The sequence below is a fragment of the Benincasa hispida genome, chromosome 5 (genome assembly GCF_027475165.1).
Source record: "Benincasa hispida cultivar pf3 chromosome 5, pf3_genome.v1.1, whole genome shotgun sequence".
Classification (NCBI taxonomy): domain Eukaryota; kingdom Viridiplantae; phylum Streptophyta; class Magnoliopsida; order Cucurbitales; family Cucurbitaceae; genus Benincasa; species Benincasa hispida.
Window position 1 is genome coordinate 50,104,406 of NC_143482.1, and position 19,627 is coordinate 50,124,032.

Consider the following 19,627-nt stretch of genomic DNA (forward strand, 5'->3'; position numbering starts at 1 on the left):
ATTTAGAGGCATTACTTATACAGTGAGAAATTCCATATCTTTACAGATCATAAGAGTTTAAAATATATCTTTGATCAGAAGGAATTAGATCTGAGACAAAGACGTCAGATGAAGCTAATAAAAGATTATGATTAGACCATTGACTATCACCCCGGTAAGGTTAATGTAGTAACAGATGCTTTGAGTAAAAAGTTGAGCTATTTTAAAGATATGTTGAGTTCTTTAAGAGGAAGGTTATTATAGGAGTTCAAAGGAGCTAATGTGACATTGATAGTAGGTCGTTTGGGAGAAATGATAACTCATTTTCAAGTGAGACCTCAATTAGTAGATGATATCATCAGAGTTCAAATAGCAGATTATAATCTTAGTAGGTTGATTGAAGAAGTTAAACAACAACAGAGATCAGATTTTGTTTTGAAACAAGATAAACTTTGATGAAGGATGATAGGTTATGTGTTCCTAACAATGAATTACTAAAGAAATGCAGGGCTAGAAGAGGCATAAGATTCAGCCTATGTTGTGCACCTAGGTAACACCAAGATGTACAGAACATTGAAAATGTCTTATTGGTGGCCAGGAATGAAGAAGAACATAGCTAGTTATGTAGATAAATGTTTGATCTGTTAGTAGGTTAAGCCAGTGCATCAGAAACCTGCAGGCTTGTTGAACCCACTTCCAACACTTGAGTGGAAATGTGAACATGTGACCTTAGATTTTCTGTTTGGTTTACCCAGAACACCCAACGATTATGATGGTAATTGGGTAATAGTGGACAAAATGACAAAGAAAGCAAAGTTTTTTCCCATTAGAGTTGCCTTTACCCTTGACCAGCTGGCTAAGTTATATGTTGACCAAATCATGAGCCAATTTGGGGATTTGGTTTTCATTATATCAAATAGAGATCCAATATTTACCTTAAAGTTTTGGTCTGGTTTGTAAAAGGCACTTGGTACTAAGTTGCATTTTAATACATTCTTTCATCCACAAACAGATGGACAGTCAGAAGGAACGATTCAGACCCTAGAATATATGCTGAAAGCTTGTGTATGATAGTTTAAAGGTAATTGGGATTCATATTTAGCATTGGTGAAATTTGTTTATAATAATAGTTACCATTCCAGCATTGGTATGGCACCGTATGAGGCTTTATCTGGAAGACCCTGTGGAACTCTAGTTTGTTGAAATGAGGTTGGTGAAAGACAGTTGATAGGACTAGAATTGGTTTAGACAACATCAGAAAATGTTAAGTTAATAAGAGAAGTACTGAAAAATAGCTCATGATAGACAAAATAGCTATGCAGATAAGAGAATAAGAGAGTTAAAGTTCGAAATCGGAGATTGAGTATTCCTGAAGTTGTCTCCATGGAAAGGGATACTCATATTTGATAGGAAAGGTAAGCTGAGTCCAAGATATGTAGGATCCTATGAGATAATTAAGTGCGTAGGACCAGAAACTTACAGGTTAGCTTTACCTACTAAGTTATTTAAGATACATGATGTTTTCCATAAGTTATCTAAGATACATGATGTTTTCCATACTTGTTCTTGTGAGAAGTGATGCGTATTTTATTAAGTGGAGATATGGATGATATGCGTTGATGGAATCACGTTGTGCACTTAAGTTTCCCCAGCAGAATTCAAGTGTAAATTCTTCTGAGTTTCCTGGTAAGTCCAGGGTCGAACACAAGGACTTGTGAAAATAGTTTGCATTGATAATTTTCTTATGAAAGCTTTGTGGTAATCGGTAAAACAAATAGAGTGTTTGGTTTGTTGTTTGTGTTGATAAAAACAATAAATAAATGCGGCGGATTTGAGAAACGAAAGTTGTGTTGATAGATGCAATGAGTATGCGATGAATGGGTTAAGAAGATCTTTAGCTAGCGTTACTTGGGAATATGTCAGACTATTCGATCATGCTACTACCATGCACAGCAAGTCATTTTCCAATGTAAATGCGATGCTCCTAAATCTAGGACGCAAGTGTTGCATGCAAAATTTCCATAGATCTTATTCCTAAGTCTCTACTCTTGTCCTATACGTTGATGCAAATGCATGAAAGCAAGGTGACCGCATGCAATCATATCTTATTGCTAAGATGCATGCGATACGTTGATAACAAATAGTGCTCATCCCTAAGCGCCTATCTCTCATTTATGCATTCTAATCTGGTTCTCCCATACCTAGATTCTGACCTGACCTTCCCAAGTCTAGATCCTGTCATTAGGCTATCCTCCCGAGTATCTCTAATAGACGAATGAAGCATTCATAAACAAGATAATCGCAAAGAATGAAGATTCCCTCGTTGTGCTAGCTAAATACTTCTCAACCCATTCAACTAATTTAGCTACACATGTGTGAATCACAGAGAGTGAACATATATAGAGAAAGAAATTCCATTCTTATAAATAAGTTAAGTACTAATACTAATGAAAGTTTAAGGTAGAGAGCCTGGTAGCAACTCCTTGCTGACCAAGGCTTTTTACACTGGAATCTCTATTCTTAACTAAAGATATTCCCGCTTCCACAGGAGTCGGCCCTCTCTCTGTCTTGGAGCTTCCGGTGCTTTCCCAAGCTCGCTGGAGCGATCTACCGGCACACCTTCTTCCTTGTGTCCGCCTTAAAATGAAAGAAGACTATGGACAGAGACGTGAACTTGTAAAATGATGAAATAATCGATTACTTAACCCCTTCTCTAAAGAATGCACTTGGTATTTATAGAGCATCAAAGGTGAAAGGCGGCTTTTCTCTCTTGGCTGTTCAGATGGGACAACTTTAATTCCTGACTGATGCACCGGATAATTGTCACCGATAAAGCTGGATGTACTTTGTGACCGTTATTGACTATCAACTTAATTTGGATTCGACTGCCGTCAACTTTCTGTCCCTTCGATCTTAATTGTCCTTTCGTCCAGATGCGTCCACCATGTTGCAGTGATTTTTCTTGGGTGAATGTTTACGAGCACGATCAACACAAAGTCTTATGGTGAAGTTGCGTTCGACCAATGTATTCTTATGATTGCATTCTTTGCATTGTGTTAATGCATTATTCTGCACAAAAATATAAAGACCAACTGCTCTAATACGTTGGACACATACGACCACAATATTATAGAATTTATGCTTAATGAACGCAATTTAACATATTTCATCAACACAATCCAACATTGTTTAAGGATTTAGCACTATGATAACGTACATTTCTACCTGTTATCAAGGAGTTAAGATGAAAAATAGATATCCAAATCTGTTTATGTGAGGAATGTTGGAGTTGATGCCCTAAACTCTCGTTGGGACCTGTAGTTTGTAAACACTGTATTGAACAAACCCTTGTGATGTAATAATATATTATTTTTTCTTCACTGTTGTCTATGAAACTTGAGATGTTTTAATTGCTTTAACACAAACTAATAAATTAAGATCCCTGGTTGTCGTTGTAACTTAAGCATGTATGTGGAGACATATAGGTGGATGATGCCTTAAGTGATGAACAAATTGTTCTGTAGTATATGGATATAGGAGAAAAACCTTATCTTGGTGACACTACGGATGTAGCCCGTTTTGTAGATAGTTACAAGTGTTGTGACGTGCTATAGATGGTCTGATCCTGATCATACATGTGGAGACATGCAAGCGGGGGCGTCTTATACAAAGGAATTTGTATAAGACCAGACCACGAAGTGTTATAGTGTCGTTATATAACATCGTTCATGATAGAGACTTCACTTCACTAGGTTGACCATAGGTAACATGACCTTAATCCTGAGTGAATTGGGAACTCCTGACTTTGAGGGCGGTCATTTGATTTGCATGGGTTTGAGTGGACAAATTGCTGACTCAAACCTACCACTTTGGGGATTCGTCTAATTTGGAAGCTGGGAACTCAACTACGCAAGATAGAATTCACTCATTCCCCGAAGCAGGGGTAAGTAGATAGATTGCTCCCTTAAGGGTTGATTCTGGGACTTGAAGGATGTGGCACCACACACCTTCTCATTGCCCGAGAGGTGTCCACACATAGTAGGACTATTTTGTATTGTTCATTAGAGGGATCAATGGTACATAAGAAGTTAAATGTAACTACAGGGGAAAAACGGTAAATTAGTCTAGTTGTACTTACGAGCATTTGTGAAGGGTTATCGTACTGTTGATTGGTTATATCCGATGGACACAGAAATATATTTGTAGTGAGAAGAGTACAACTATCAGTCTTTAGTGGAGTGCACGTCAGTTAATGGATGGTGGATCTCGTGGCTAAAGAGTTTAGTTAGCTATTCACGTACCATTGGAGCTTCAAGCCACAGGTCCATAACGTCCCCTTGGGAGCTTAATGAATTCAAGTTAAGAATCAGTTTTTGGGTCAGTTTTAAGTGTTCAAATTAACAAAAAGGAGTTTGATTATACATGATATGATTAAACTGGTTCAGTCATATATGATATAATTGACATGATGTATGAGATACATTAATTGGAGGAAAAGGATATAAATATGTTTTATATCTAGTAGAGGAGAAAAGGACTATAGTTTAAATGTTGTATATGATGTGATATTAAAACAATAGGTTATAAATATAATATGCCAAGTTAGTTATTGTATTTATATATAATTAAACAATTATGATATAATTATTCGTGGTTTTCCCCAAAACCATACATAAAAGTGGGAGGTTGCATTCAGTTTTCATAACTAAAGGATAAAATGAAAATAGTTTTCATTTATCCGATTCACAAATTGTACACTGTCTATCGTTTAGCTAACGAGAGCCTACACGATAGCTCAAGTGTTTTTCCTAAATGATCGTGTACACGCGCAGTTTACTAAACCATCATGTAGCTTTTACTAAGTGATCGCGCATAAGAGTGAGATTCACTAAACGATCAAGCACCTGTCTATACGATAGACACAAAACCTCTCCCACTTGCTTGATCGTTGAATACGATCATAGTTTCCTCTTTTCCTCTATCAAATCCAACAGAGCCCATACCTCCTAGATTCTCACTCCAAGAATACCAAGGTCACTGAGTGGTGGTGTCTAAGTTGCTGCTTGTTCGTGTACAAGACCGTTCGGTGTTCAGTGATAGTGAGAGATTTGGGTAGACAATTGGGTTGTCGTTCACAGCGACAACAAGAGGTGTTGTTCTTGACGAGAGTAAGAGAAAGACAGAAGAAGAGTTCTTCAAAGTTGAGTCTCTCGGTCCTTTGTATTTAATGTTAAAAGCATAACTACTATGTATGTTTGTGAATGCTTGTATTTCTATTACAATGAATTTGGATCGATCTTACTTCCACTCATAGGTACTCTTTGATAAGAGTTCCTTCAAGAAGTTCAGCGCAAATTTCGAGGACGAAATTTCATTATGGGGAAGGTAAGTTGTAAACCCCCTTAACTTGTTTTACTAGTAAGTTCTCTTAATTATGTGTTAAAGATAAGTATAATTTAATGAATGATGCGTTTGTAATGTTTAAGAGGAGGAAAATCTAAAAAGTGTTAGGAATATATGCTGTCGGGTAGCAAAGGGTAGCCAACACTTAGACAAATTTTGCAAAGCTAAGACAAGTGAGGAAAACATGGGCATTTGTGGGCTTAAGAACCTAAGGGTGGAAAATTGACTAAGTGTAATTGGAGGTATGCGTCAAGAGCCTTTAGAGGTCAATGAAGACCTAAGATGGTTAGTATGCGGGCATTTGAGTTTTCCTAAGTGAACACATGTTAGACTAGAAGTGCTTAGGCATGTTAGAGGTAAGGACACATTTATGAGCAATAGTCTCAAGCACGAGTGTCTAAGGGTCAAACCAGTGTATGTGTTGAACAGTGATGCATGAGCAAATGGGGATATGGCGTTAGCTGTGGTATGCGTTGGTTGAAATAGAAGGCTAGCAGGAATGTAAGCTTGAGTGTTGCTTAGAGGCCTTAGAAATGAGTATGCCAGTTGTCAATGTAAGAAACTCCATGAGCATGCAACCTTAGTATAAAAGGGAGTTTGAAGTTGAATGGCTCGGTTTGGACATTTTGAGCATGCTAAGGGAGGAGAGTTGCCATTTATTTAAAGCTTGAGCTGTGAGGAAGATAATTCAAGGTTGCTGGAAGAAGATTTCCATGGAATTGAGCTGAAGATTGAAAATTTTCTTCAAGTGTTCGAGAATCTAAAGCCACGTGGATGAGTTGTAAGAATTGGTTAATTCCAAGATTAGGGGAAAAGAATCGGAAGCTAAAATTCTAAGGTAAGGTAGTTGAGATGTTTAGGAATAAGTTCTTAGAAGAAAGTTTCATAAGATTGTACTTGGAATTTAAGTTATAAAGCTAATAGTGGAAATATGAAATTTTGATTGGATGAACAAGCAGGCAACTGCAATTTATGCATAAGCAAAGAACTGATGAACAAATGTTGAGTGTGGACAAGCTATTGTTGCATAATCAAAGCTATCACATTTTGACGCATAGGGATATCTTGTATGGGCTGCCACACAAACTAGTTGGTCACAAGGTAAAAATTTAGTTAAGTAGGGTTATGTGTTAAATACGATATACTAAGGATACATCGCATAGTAAAAGAAACGACGTGTCAAACAAGGTTTGAAGTTCAACATGTGTTATTTTAAATAATAAAATAAGCTTGAGAGGAAGTTAAAGTGTTAACCAAAGACTCTTATTGTTCTTACAAGGCAGACATGTATAACCTACAATCCTTTAAGGAAGTAACCTAAAGTACAGTGAGTGACTAGTTTTCAAAATATTTTTAAGTGTTTTACTTATGAATTTTCAACGCATAGTTGCTCTTACCTCAATGTTCGACGCATTCTTTTAGTAATGGATATTGAGTTTAACGCATGATTGATGTTTCTAAAGACAATTTTTATATGAAATCTCCATGCGTTTTACTTGAGTATTCATGCTATGACTAAGCATTTACTCAGTTATCCATTGATTCTTGTAAGTTTGAGAGCATGCTACTTAATGATGTTAACATGTGCAATGATATGAAAACCTACTCCTAAGCTTTAGTGCGGAAGTTACGGTAAGGTATCCAGTTATGTATCGATCCTTGCTACTGAAGGTATGGTAAGGTAAGCAGGATCCTATTCAATTCTATGTGCACATAAGACTTATGTTATTGATGTTGATGAGATCGAGCAAAAGGGCTCTCTCTCAACTAAGGTTAGTAGTGATTGAGCAAAAGGGCTCTCCCACATGTTCAGGCAAGGGAGAAAAAGAATTCTACATGATATGTTGATGAGTTTTAAACCATGATTTTCATGTTATGTTTTCTTTATTTTCTAAATGTTATATCTAAACGTTGGTATATTGATGAAAATCTTTTATTATTAAGCTGATTATACTATGAGTTATGGAATCATATTTTCTTAAAATAAGTCACTCACTAAGCTTTTCAGTTCACTCTTTTTAATGTTTTCCTCCAAGGTAATAGTCGTGTCCTAAGGCCTAGTGGTTCTGCTAGTTAGTCACTTTCTAAACCCTCAAAAAATTGAAACTTAGGTGGCTCATCATGTTTTATTGATCTAGTCTTTATGCTCATGTCATGGGGAGTATGATAGACTTGTGTTGAATAGTGGTTGTAAAAGACAAGTTTTCTGGAATTGTTCTGCATGTTGAAGTTGATATTTATGTTAAAAGTAATTTTTATGCTTTAAGTTGTTGTTGAGATTGTGTGTTAAAGTTAATTATGAACCACTAAGTAGGTGCAATAAATGAGAGGGACACAGGTTTACAGAAGTATATTGGGCAGTAGTTAACATAAGAGGGTCGACAACTGCTGTCTTCACATCTCTTCTTGGATTAAAAGAGTAATCTAGATAGGGGTTTGATAGGATCTTTATCTAAGGAAGGTTCTGTCTAAGGCTAGGGTATTTAAGCTGATGGAAGCAGAACACCCCTACCTAGAAACAAACCTGGAAGGTGAATTAGACAAATATTTTATAAACATGCAATACATGATTTGGTTTATTAAAGTGTTTAATAAAAAAAGAATCATATATTGTTAAACTATCCGATATAAGTTTTATATTAAGCCAATTTAACACTACATTTAGATAAATTTATTAGTCGGGTTTACCTAAGTAATAAATCCTAGGTTTTAAAATACTTAGTAGAAGGAAAATGATATATATGATATGTCATTTTTTCCACTCACATTCTCCCTTTAAGTTCGCATCGTGAGACTCATACTTGGGCTTGAGACACCAAGGGAGTGTCCCCCTTCGGATGGTGTCTACATGGGTCAATATCAATATGAATGGAGAAAGCATTTATAGTAAGTGGGAGAAGGATATGTGTCAACATGTCCTACAGTCTTCTTTATTGGTTTGTATTGTGAGATCTTCTTGCACGGCTTCGAGGCACCCTAGGAACATTCCCCTTCAGATCGTTTGTGCATTAGGTCAATATCAGGAAAAACTCCATAAATGGATAGGATCACTTTAGTTTTTTCCCCAATCGGTTTTCCCTTTGGTTGGCTCATCGGGATGGAGTTTTAGGGTCTAAAATAGAGTGATACAGTTACATGAAATTGTTAAACAAGTTAATAATTTTATGTCTAAATTGTTGACTAATTACTATAGGAATAAGAGTTATTCTGGTGTAATGATTGGTTGAGAGTGTCTCAGTTTAGTGAAGGGGTGACTGACCATCCTTTGGTGGATTTTATCCTAACTCACTGAAGCGTCATTGAAATAGGTGTAAAATGGGGTCCATTAAAAGTTTGCTAAACTTGATTGAATTTATAGGACTTGTGCTAAAATCTAATGTAGATCGATTTGTTTTATTTTGACAATATGTCAAGTTCTTTCAATGTTAGCCTCTATAAATCTTATCAAAGTTAGTTATACAAAATAGAAAATTTTACTTGAAACTATTTTTGTGGTTGACGGCCTAAATTTCGTCTTCATTGAAGAATATCCTTCAGTCCCGACCTGTGATGCATCACGAAGTGTTTATGATGCATTTGAAAGGTGGACAAAGGAAAATACTAAGGCTCGAGTTTATAGTTTGGCGAGCATACCTAATGCTTTAGCCAAAATATATGAGAACATGGTCACTACACTTCAGATCATGCAATCATTGCATGAATTTTTGGAGCGAGTGTCCTCACAATTCAAGCAGGATGTGGTTAATTTTGACGAAACTAGTAATGTCAGTTCCCTAAATGAAATCCAATCCATATTGAATGTCAAGGAACTAATAGGGGAGGCAATTGTTACTAACTCTAGTGAAGTTTATTAAAGTGATTCAACCTTTGAGATAAAACTTGGAGTTTATGGTAAGGGGTTTGAAGTCGATCCCACTGCTCTCCATATAGAAATGAATCCAACGACAATAAATCTGATTTGCTTGTCTTGGAAATGTCTTTGGTAGAGAATGATGATTTTGCCTGGATAATTGATTATGAAGCAACTAACCACGTTTGTTCTCCTCTATGAGAATTAATTTTTGGAGACAATTGGAAGCTGGAGAGATGACTTTTCGAGTAAGTACTGGAGAGGTCATTTCAGTTGTTTCCTTAGGCAAACTCAAGTTAATTTTGAACAAGAAATAATATATGTTATTAGATGACGTATATGGTATTCCTAATATTAAGAGGAATTTAATTTCCATTTTTTGTTTCATTGAACAAAAGTATTATTTTTCCTTTTCCGAAAATAAAGTGTTTATTTTTAAGAATGGAATGGAGATAAACTTTTCTTCAATGGTAAGTAACTTATATGTACTAAGGTAGTTAGTTACAAAAGCTGTCCTAAATACTAAAATATTTAGAATACTAACAAATTCTAAGAGACATAGAATTTCTCCTAAAGAAAATGCCCAGCTTTGGCATCTAAGCTTAGGCCACATTAATCTCAATAGGATTGAGAGTTTAGTTAGAAGTGGATTTCTAAATGATTTAGAAGAGAACTTTTTACCCATATGTGAGTCATGCCTTGGAGGCAAAATTACAAAATGACCTTTTACTGAAAAAAGGTTATAAAGCCAAAAAGGTTTTGGAGTTTATACAATCAAATCTTTGTGGTCTGATGAATGTAAAAGCAAGAAGAGGATATGAATATTTCATCTCTTTCATAGATGATTATTTACGATATGGGTATCTTTACCTAATGCAACATAAGTTTGCTGCTCTTAAAAAGTTCAAGTAGTATAAGACTGAGGTTGAAAACTTGTTAGGTAAAAAGATAAAAACACTTTGATCTGGTCGTGGTGGAGAGTATATGGACCTAAGGTTCTAGGACTATATGAAAAAAAAAAAAAAAAAGGAATAATATCCCAACTCTCAGCCCTTGGTACACAAGAAACTACGCCACACCGAAATCTTTCATTTAGAACTGGGTGGCTAGCTATTTCTTTACATTTGTTAGTAAACCTACATCATTCCCAATAAGTAAGATATCATCCACATACAACACAAGGAACTACTGAACTGTTGATGATTTTCTTGTAAACAAAAGTTTCATCAACATTCTGATCAAAGCCATAAGATTTGATCGTAGTATTAAATCTTATATTCCAAGATTGAGATACTTGTTATATTCCATATATGGATCTATTAAACTTGAAACACTTTGCTCTTGAACTTGCTCAATGAATCCCTTTGGTTGATTCATTAGATGGTCTCTTCAAGATACCATTCAATAAAGCAGTCTTGGCATCCATTTACCATATCTCATAGTCATAATATGTGGCAATTGACAAGAGAATCTGAATAGACTTTAGCATGACAATAGGTGAGAAAGTTTCTTCATAGTCCACCCCCTCAACCTGGGTATAACCCTTTGCCACTAGTGTAGCTTTAAAGGTATGTACTTTTCCATATATCACTCTTTTGCTTTTGTAGATCCATTTGCATCCTATAAGTTTTATCCCATCAGGTTGATCTATAAGCTCTAGACATAATTGAAGTACATAGACTTCATTTCTTGATTCATGGAGTTAATCCATTCATTCTTGTTAACATCTTCCATTCACTACAAGGATGTTGGTATTTCTGGATGCCATAAACCATTGGGAGATCGCCAAAAAATTGCTGGCGAATGTTCTCCCGACACCGTATATATCGTCAGCCATATGGTCGAGAGAGCCTATTGGGAGAATCAACGCCGATGCTCCAAAAGAAACATTGGGAGTTACCTACAACGCTCGATGTCAATATACATTGTCGGGAATAAACAACTCTCGACGCTATTTGATGTGTCGGCTATAAGACCATTTGTCGATTGTTTAGGTTACCATTGAAAGTTTTTACTGTGTAGGATTGAGTTGTTATTTAGGCTTATTCCTGACGTAGCATCGGGATATCGTTTGTCTCTACCGATGTTGTTGTGGTCTGGCATCGGGAGTTATGCCTACTATTGAGGATTTTCGTTGGAAAAATCGTTGACAATTCATATGTTTTTTTAAAATTAAATTTACAAGTCTAATATTTGGGAATCTGATCAAAACTCAAGCATAAGAATGTAATCAAAAGAATCCATTACACATTGAAGTACAATTCGTGCAAAGTCTAAATTTCATTAAAAAAAAAAAAAAAAAAAACAAGTTCACAAGACATTAACTGTTTCATTACATAGGAAAGTATCAATACACATTAGATAGAAATGAAGTTTCAAAGTATTTTCAAAATAGTTTCAACGTAATACATGCATATTTTTTATGTCAATCATCCAACCTCAACCTAAAAACATAGTCTTCTTTCCCATGCTTCAATTTGAAAATATGCACCTAAAAAAAAAAGACAATTCAAGAAATTAAATTAGTTTCAATAATAATATGCAATGAAAATAATGATTCTTTAATAACCATTAAACAAATAGCATAAATATTTATCCTCTCGAATCCACCCCAACGCTTTTCTTCAACACAACATTCAACTTATTGGTCAAACTTGATCATAAACTTGTTCAAGCTTTTGTGCCACATATAGTATATATAAAATGTCTCAAACACTCATGAACTTAGGCAAATGCATCAAACAAAGAATGAACAAAACATAAAATGATGTTATACCTACCCCTTAATTATACCCAAACTCATATCATCATAAGTATAGTGTCAACTAAACTATATATATCTCACCCATCCCCCTATAATCAAAGCAATCTAAACAAAGGTCATAAGCTAAACATGCATATCTCACCCACCTCTCTCTACAATTAAAACAATATCAATCAAAATGCGCAAGTCGATCATACCTCACCTACCCTCTAAAATCAAAACAATATTGTCGAAGGTCATGCCTCCCCACAATCATAACAATACCAACAATAACCATATGCTATCTTATGCATATCTCATTTCAACCATTAGAGACTATTGAACCATAAACTTTAAATTATGGTTTAAAGATTGTAGCTGATATCTTAAAAAAATATTGAGACTCAAGCATCTAACAAGTCTCAAATTTTTACTCTTCAAACTTACACATATAGATATGAATCATTAACATTCATTTTTACTTAAGTCACCTCTTAGGTTGTGGAGATATCTTATATATATTAGGCATTGAGATTTTGAGGCTTTATTTTTTTTCTTTTTCTCAAATTCATATTTTATTTGGGTTCCTCCCCAATGACCATACCATTGTTTAAAGAAGAAGAATTGGTGATAGTTAATCATTAACAATGGTATGGTAACAATGACCATACTATTGTTAATCTAAGATATGATTAATGAACAAGACAAAACAAACATTTTATCTTGCTCCAACATAAAAATAAAATATAGGACAATTGGTGCCTATGATTTGGGGTTGATGTTTATTTAATCCCTAAAATTTTAAAATGCACTTTAGTCCTTCATGTTAACAAAATGCTTCTAAATGTTTCCTAACTTAATTCACATTGTATGTGTGTTGATGTGGATATTAATTTATGGATGACATGTAAATTCCCTTGATGAGTTTTTCTAGAAAAAAATCTCTTGATTAATTGGAAAATGAAGTAAAAATTAATTTTAAAAACTAAAGAAGACATTAAAACATCTAAATGATATTCTCCTTTGCTTGCCACAAAATATATAGATGTCATATTCATAGTGAAGAAGCAAAGATTTTAGTAGTTACTTCTTCAAGTTTATGCATGGCCCCTTTCTCTAGTGGTAGATACCTTTCGAAGCTCGGAAAAACTCAACCCAATAATAGTCAATTTTGCATATACAAAATTTTTTAAAATTAGAAATGGCAATTTCGTCATAACATTCTACACCCTACCTTTGAGAATATAAAACTCTATTATGGTATAAAAACAAATGTGAAAAAAAAAAATTGAAAGCAACCCAACATGTAAATAAACTTGAATTCAGGATCTAAATCACATATGAATACAAAAATTGAAAGAACCAATCAAAATTAAATAAAAGGGGCAGACACACAGTTTTCACTTAGAATAAATTTTGTACCAAATTAATAGATGGAAAGAGGTGGTAACGACGATCTGATGGCGACAACAGCTACAATAGACCTTGGCTTCATGGAGGTAAGTGAGGGTGAAGCACTTCTTGATGGCCAATTAGGGCTTGCGACCGACGGATTGGGAATGGAAAAAGGCCGGTTAGGGCTCCAAAGTGGCAGATCGATGGATTAGGTATGGAAAACGGCCAAAAAGATGAGAGAGATGGTGGCAGATTAGGGCTGGAAAGGAAAAAAGTGAAGAGCAACCATGAAAACAGAGAGAACACGGAGTGCAGAGATCGGGGGAAGAAGAAAGGGTTTTAAGTTTTCAAAAGCTCACTCCCGACACTTATTTAAAGCGATGGGAAAGACCTTTTTGCCCGACGGTATAAAGTAACCATCGGAAATTCTCCACGTGGTTTCAGTCTCATGCCTACTCCCGACGTCCGATGGGGTTTTTCAGCTATCAACATTAATGCTTAATCTCGATAGTATGTGTACGTCTTCGACATTGAGCATGTTATTGCCAATGACGTATGTTGCCCATCGGATGACAGACTCTCTCTTGACGATTTTTTCAACAGCTTTTATAGCCATGGGGAGATAGCTTTTTTTCTTGTGGTGATTCTTGCTTATAAGACAATGGATCCTCAACCACATCATCAAATATGATGTTTTGGGCTTTTGTTAAACCCATGTAGCGAATAGGTGGATTCATAACCCTCCCACTACGCCGAGGCAATCTCAATTTTTGAGATGAATGTGCTCAACTAGATGAACCGAAATCAACAACTCTTGTTGATGTACTAGCCTTTTTAACAACCCTTGTTGAAGTCTCAGTAGTTTCATTGGAAATTTCACTTAATACTATTTTGTTTCGTGGTTTGTGGTCCCTCGTGTGGTCTTCTTCCGCAAAAGGTAGCATTTGTCAATACAAATACATTATTCTCTTTGGGGTGAAAGAAGTATCCACCTCTCGTTTCCTTGAGGTAGCCTACAAATAAGCCTCTCGAACGAGGTTCCAACCTTTTGGGATTTGTTATTAGCACATGTGCCGAATATCCCAAAATCCTGAACTGATGCAAACTACCTTTATGATCTCTCCATAGCTCAAAAAGTGTTTCAAAAGCAGTTTTTGATGGAATGTTGTTTAAAATATATACTATAATCTCCACTACATATTCCTAAAACGAGTCAGGAAGTTAAGCATAGCTAATCATAGACAGAACAATGTCCAATAGAGTTCTATTTCTCCTTTCTAATACACCATTCTGCTGAGGTAAGGATCTCATGCATCGTATATTGACAAGACGCTTGTCAAATATTCGATACATAATTCTAAGAAGGATTTAATGCCTTTCAAACATGGAATTTTCTTGTCTAAGAAACAGTGTCCTAGGACTCCTCAAGCATTTGAGGAAATGAGACGATCTCACTAGATATCAATTTAATCTAGGATTAGATCATTGGGCAACGGTCAACACAATCCTCAAGTATCTGTAGAGAACGAAAGACTATATGCATGTGTATGAAGCTAAGGATTTGACCCTTATAAGATACATGGACTCTGATTTTCAGACTCACAAGGATTCTAGGAAATTCACATCAGAATCAGTACTCAATCTTAATAGAGAAGCTATAGTCTAGAAAAGCATAAAGTAAAGATGCATCATGGACTCCACAATGAAAATTGAATAAGTAGTTGCTTGTGAAGCTGCAAAGGAAGTTGTTTGGGTGAGAAAGTTCTTTAATGATTTGGAATTCATTCCAAATATGTCTTTGTGCATCTCATTTTATTGTGATAATAGTGGTTTTATGGAAAATTCAAAAGAACATAGGAGTCATAAAAGAGGCAAACACATTGAGAGGAAATATCACCTGATTTGAGAGATTGTGCAATGAGGTGACATGATAGTCTTGAAGATAGCTTCGGATCACAACGTTGTTGATCTATTTTTTAAGGCTCTCATGGTTAAAATGTTCGAGGGTCATCTAAAAGTCTAGGTCTATAGGATATGCGACACATTGTCTAGGGTAGGTGGGAGATGTTACCGGGTATAGTATATGCCCTAGTTTATTGTATTGTGTACTTTATTTTTGTTGTACACTTCATTCCACTAGTTTTAGGACAAGTGGGAGATTTTTGGGATTGGTGTCATAAATCTCTTGTATTCTCGTACTTTGTATATAAACAAATTGTTACTAAAAAATAAACGTTATTTTATTTGTGCATTAACTCAATCCAATAAACTAAGATCCTATGTTATTTTATATAGCTTAAACATGTATGTGGTGACATACTGGTAGATCATGTTTATATAATAACCTAAGTATATGAATAAGGTTGGATGCCTTATCTTGGTGATACTACGAATACGATCCATTTTATAATTATTTCAATTGTTGTAAAATGTTACAAATGATCTGATCCTAATCATTCATGTGGAGACATATGAGTGGGAGTATCCTATACAAAGAGTTTGTATTATAAATCTATACGTTGATTTCAAGGTGGAGATTTGTAAAGAAAAATGAAAACTTTATTTTTCAATAAATAACTCTATTTGTAACAAATCTTCCTTGAGTATAAAAGGAGATTTAAAATTCTGAGAGACGAAGAGTGAAAGATTGAAAAGAGAGATCACTATACTCATCCGGAATTGTTTTTCAAGATTTGAGAGCTCCTTTCCATGGATGTAGATCACACTGATCGAACCACATAACTCTTATCTTCTTTTCTTCTTCTTCTTTTCTCCTCTTCTTCCTTTCTCCTCTTCTTCACTACTTCACTTTCATACTTGCATATGGTTTTTCTCCTTTATCAAAACAAATCGCCATTAAAGAGTTTTGTGAGAGCATTCTTTCTATAGACCAAAAAGAAAGAGGGAAAAATGTTTTTCTTGTTGGGTTTGATACCTTAAATCTCGTAGGGTCCAGTAGTTTGTAAATACCTATATGAACAAACATTAGGTGATGTAATAATATGAGATATTTTATTCACTACAGTCTTTGAAATATGAGATATTTTAGTTGCATTAACCAGAACCAATAAACTAAGATCCCTGGTTATAACTTAAGCATGTATGTGATGATATACAAGTGGATTGTACTTTAAGTGATAACCTAAATGGTTTGTAGTATATGGATAAAGGAGAGAAACCTTATCCTGTTGATGCTACGAGTGTGGCCTGCTTTGTAGATGTTACAAGTATTTTAAAGTGCTACAAATGGTCTGATCCTAACCATTCATGTATTAGACATGCGTGCGGGGATGCTCTATACATAAGAGTTTGTATAAGACCGGACCATGAAATGTTTAGTCTTGTTATATAACGCCGTTATGACAGAGATTCTCATTTCACTAGGATGACCATAGGTAACATAACCTTAATCCTGAGTGAGTTGATAACTCATGCCTATGAAGGCGGTTCTTTGATTTGTATAGGTGCGAGTGGCCAGATCACCGACTCAAACCTACCACTTTGGGAATTCGTTTGATTGGGGAGCTGGGAACTCAACTACACAAGACGGAATTCACTTCTTCCCTAATTTAGGGCAAAGTAGATAAATTGTTCCCTTAAGGGCTGATTCCAGGACTTGAAAAATGTGGTGCCACACTTTCTCTTGGCCCGTGATACTTAAGGAGTTAGATGTAATTACAGGGGCAAAACGATAAATTGGCCCGCTGTACTTACGAGTGATTTGTGAAGGGTCATCGTACTGTTGATTGGTTATATCCAATGTACACAGAAATATATCTGTAGCATGAAGAGTGCAATTATCTGTCTTTAGTGGAATACCCGGCAGTTAACGGATGGTGGATATCGTGATTAAAGAGTTTAATCAGTTATTCACGTACTGTTGGAGCTTCAAGCTACAGGTCCATAAGGTCCCTTGGTAGCTCAATGGATTCATGTTGAGAATTAGTTTTTGGGTTAGATTGAAGTGTTCAAATTGACAAGAGGAAATTTAATTATATATGATATAATTAAATTGCATCAATTATATGAGATATAATTGACTTAACGTATTAGATATATTAATTGGAGGAATTTTTATTAAATGCTATAAGGGAGAAAAAGAATTATGGTTTATATATTGCATGAGATGTGATTTTAAAACTATAGGTTATGAATATATATTATTTATATTTGTAATTAAATCAATTATGGGATAATTGGTTTCAGTTTTTTCTCCCAATGACTAACTTAGTGGGAAGTTATGATCGATTATGGTAACTGATGGATAAAATGAAAATCGTTTTCATTTTTTCATAATGAGAACATTAATCGATTGAGAATCAGACACACAAAAGAAATAGCTATACGATAGCTTGAGAGCATAAACGATCGTGTAAGAGTTTGCTATACGATAGATATTTGTTTTCTAAATGATCGAGTACTCACTCTATACGATAGTCTTTAGTCATCTCCCACTTACTCGATCGTCTATACGTTCTATCAATTCGTCCTGCCCTCTACCAAATCCATACAGAGCTCACAACTTCTGGATTCACACACCGAGAATACCAAGGTAACCTCCTGGTGGTGTCTACTTACTGTTCGAGGGTCGAGTGTTGTTTGTTCTTGATCGAGGAGATTGCTGAGGTGTAACGTTCGTGTTGGTGAACGATCGTGTTGTTACATTGAGGGAACGAGAAGAATAGTTCTTCAAGGGTAAGTTCTCTTGATCCTTAGTATTTTCCTTTTGAAACATGTTGTAATATAGAGTTTATGCATAACTATTACTGTTTGATTGTAAATGTGTATGTTCTGTCACAATGGGATTTGGAACGATCTCGCTTTCACTCACCGGTCTCTTTGATAAGAGTTCTGTCATTTCTTATTTACCTCTCTTGTGTGGGAAATTGGTTCAGAGACGTGGCAATTGGAGAATCATTCCTTTCCACAGTTGTCTTCCACATTCAGTAGCTTAGTTCTTCTTGAGCCTTAGTGGAACTATCCTAAAAGTCCAATACCATCCAAAAATGGTGAATGTAAAAAGACACCATCTTGAGGGGCCCTAGCCCTCTACCAACTTCAACGAGTTTTTATATTACTATGCAACAAAGTTATATTATTTATCAAAATTGGTATTAATGTAGCGAAATACTAGCCCACCTCATTATGTCCATATTTGAATCCTTTTGCACGCAATTTATTGAAATAATTTTTTATTCTACTATAGTATATTTATATTCACCATGCAGTATTATTTTTAAAAAAATAATAATAAAAATAAGGTAACTATATGAATTACAATTTAATGGTATACTAAATTAAATTGAACTAGCAAAAAGTATATGTTAAGAAGTCAGAAATTAGAATCTCCAACTCATCATCATGTCTATGACAGTAAAAGAAATAGAAATCTTTTTTAGTTTTTTTATTATTATTATTTTGAAGAAAAATGCTTTTAAATTGTAGCAAAAAAAAATGAACATTTTTACTTATGAAAAGTGCTTTAGAAACAGTTGACATTCATCTTTCTTTCTTTCTTTTTTTTTTTAAAGAATTATAATTAAAGTGTGAAGTGAGAAAATCGAACATCTGACCTCGAAATCGATAGTACGAATACTATGTCAGTTGAGCTATATTCATCCTAATTTTTATCCTTCAAGTACCATCATATCTAAACCTAGTTTTTATCTTTATATTACCATCATTCCTAAACCTAGTTTTTATCTATATATGGGCAATTTATTATTCAATCTCCAAAGAAAGAAATAATGAAACATTATTGGTGGGCATAGAATGGAAGTATATATAAAATTACATAAAAGATTGGATTCCCTACTTAAAATTGTGGTGGGACATATTCCTCTCTCTCTCTCTTATTTATTTACCCATCAAGACAATAAAAAACAAAACAAAGAAACTCTATGGAAGTGTCAAGAAATTAGGGATGCCCATTTTGTATTATCATTACAAATAATTGTAGCAAGTGGAATAATGATCAAAACCTCTTCTCTCTCAAGAACTAAGAACTAAGATACTTTATACATAGGATCTAATGCTCCTCTTTTCTTTCAATGCAGGCCTCGTAACCCTAACCCTTTCTATTATTATTATTTTTCTATTCTACCCTTATCCATTATAAGATAAGATAAGAAAAAGGCTTTGAAATACAGTTTTGTTATTATATTTTATACTAGCTAAAGCTATATCAACCAAGTTAGCCTTTCTTCTGTTTGTGGATGTAAGGACCATGCATTGCATACTGCTTTTTTGACCCACCA

At 34.9% G+C, this 19,627-nt stretch overlaps 1 long non-coding RNA gene across 1 annotated transcript; it reads right to left on the bottom strand.

The window, feature by feature from the left end:
* Positions 1 to 11,482: 11,482 nt before the first annotated feature.
* Positions 11,483 to 13,950, bottom strand: LOC150036210 (uncharacterized). Its single transcript, XR_016529884.1, has 2 exons — positions 13,398 to 13,950; positions 11,483 to 11,723 (listed from the first exon to the last, which is right to left on the bottom strand). It is a non-coding gene; the product is annotated as an uncharacterized LOC150036210 (long non-coding RNA).
* Positions 13,951 to 19,627: the final 5,677 nt, after the last annotated feature.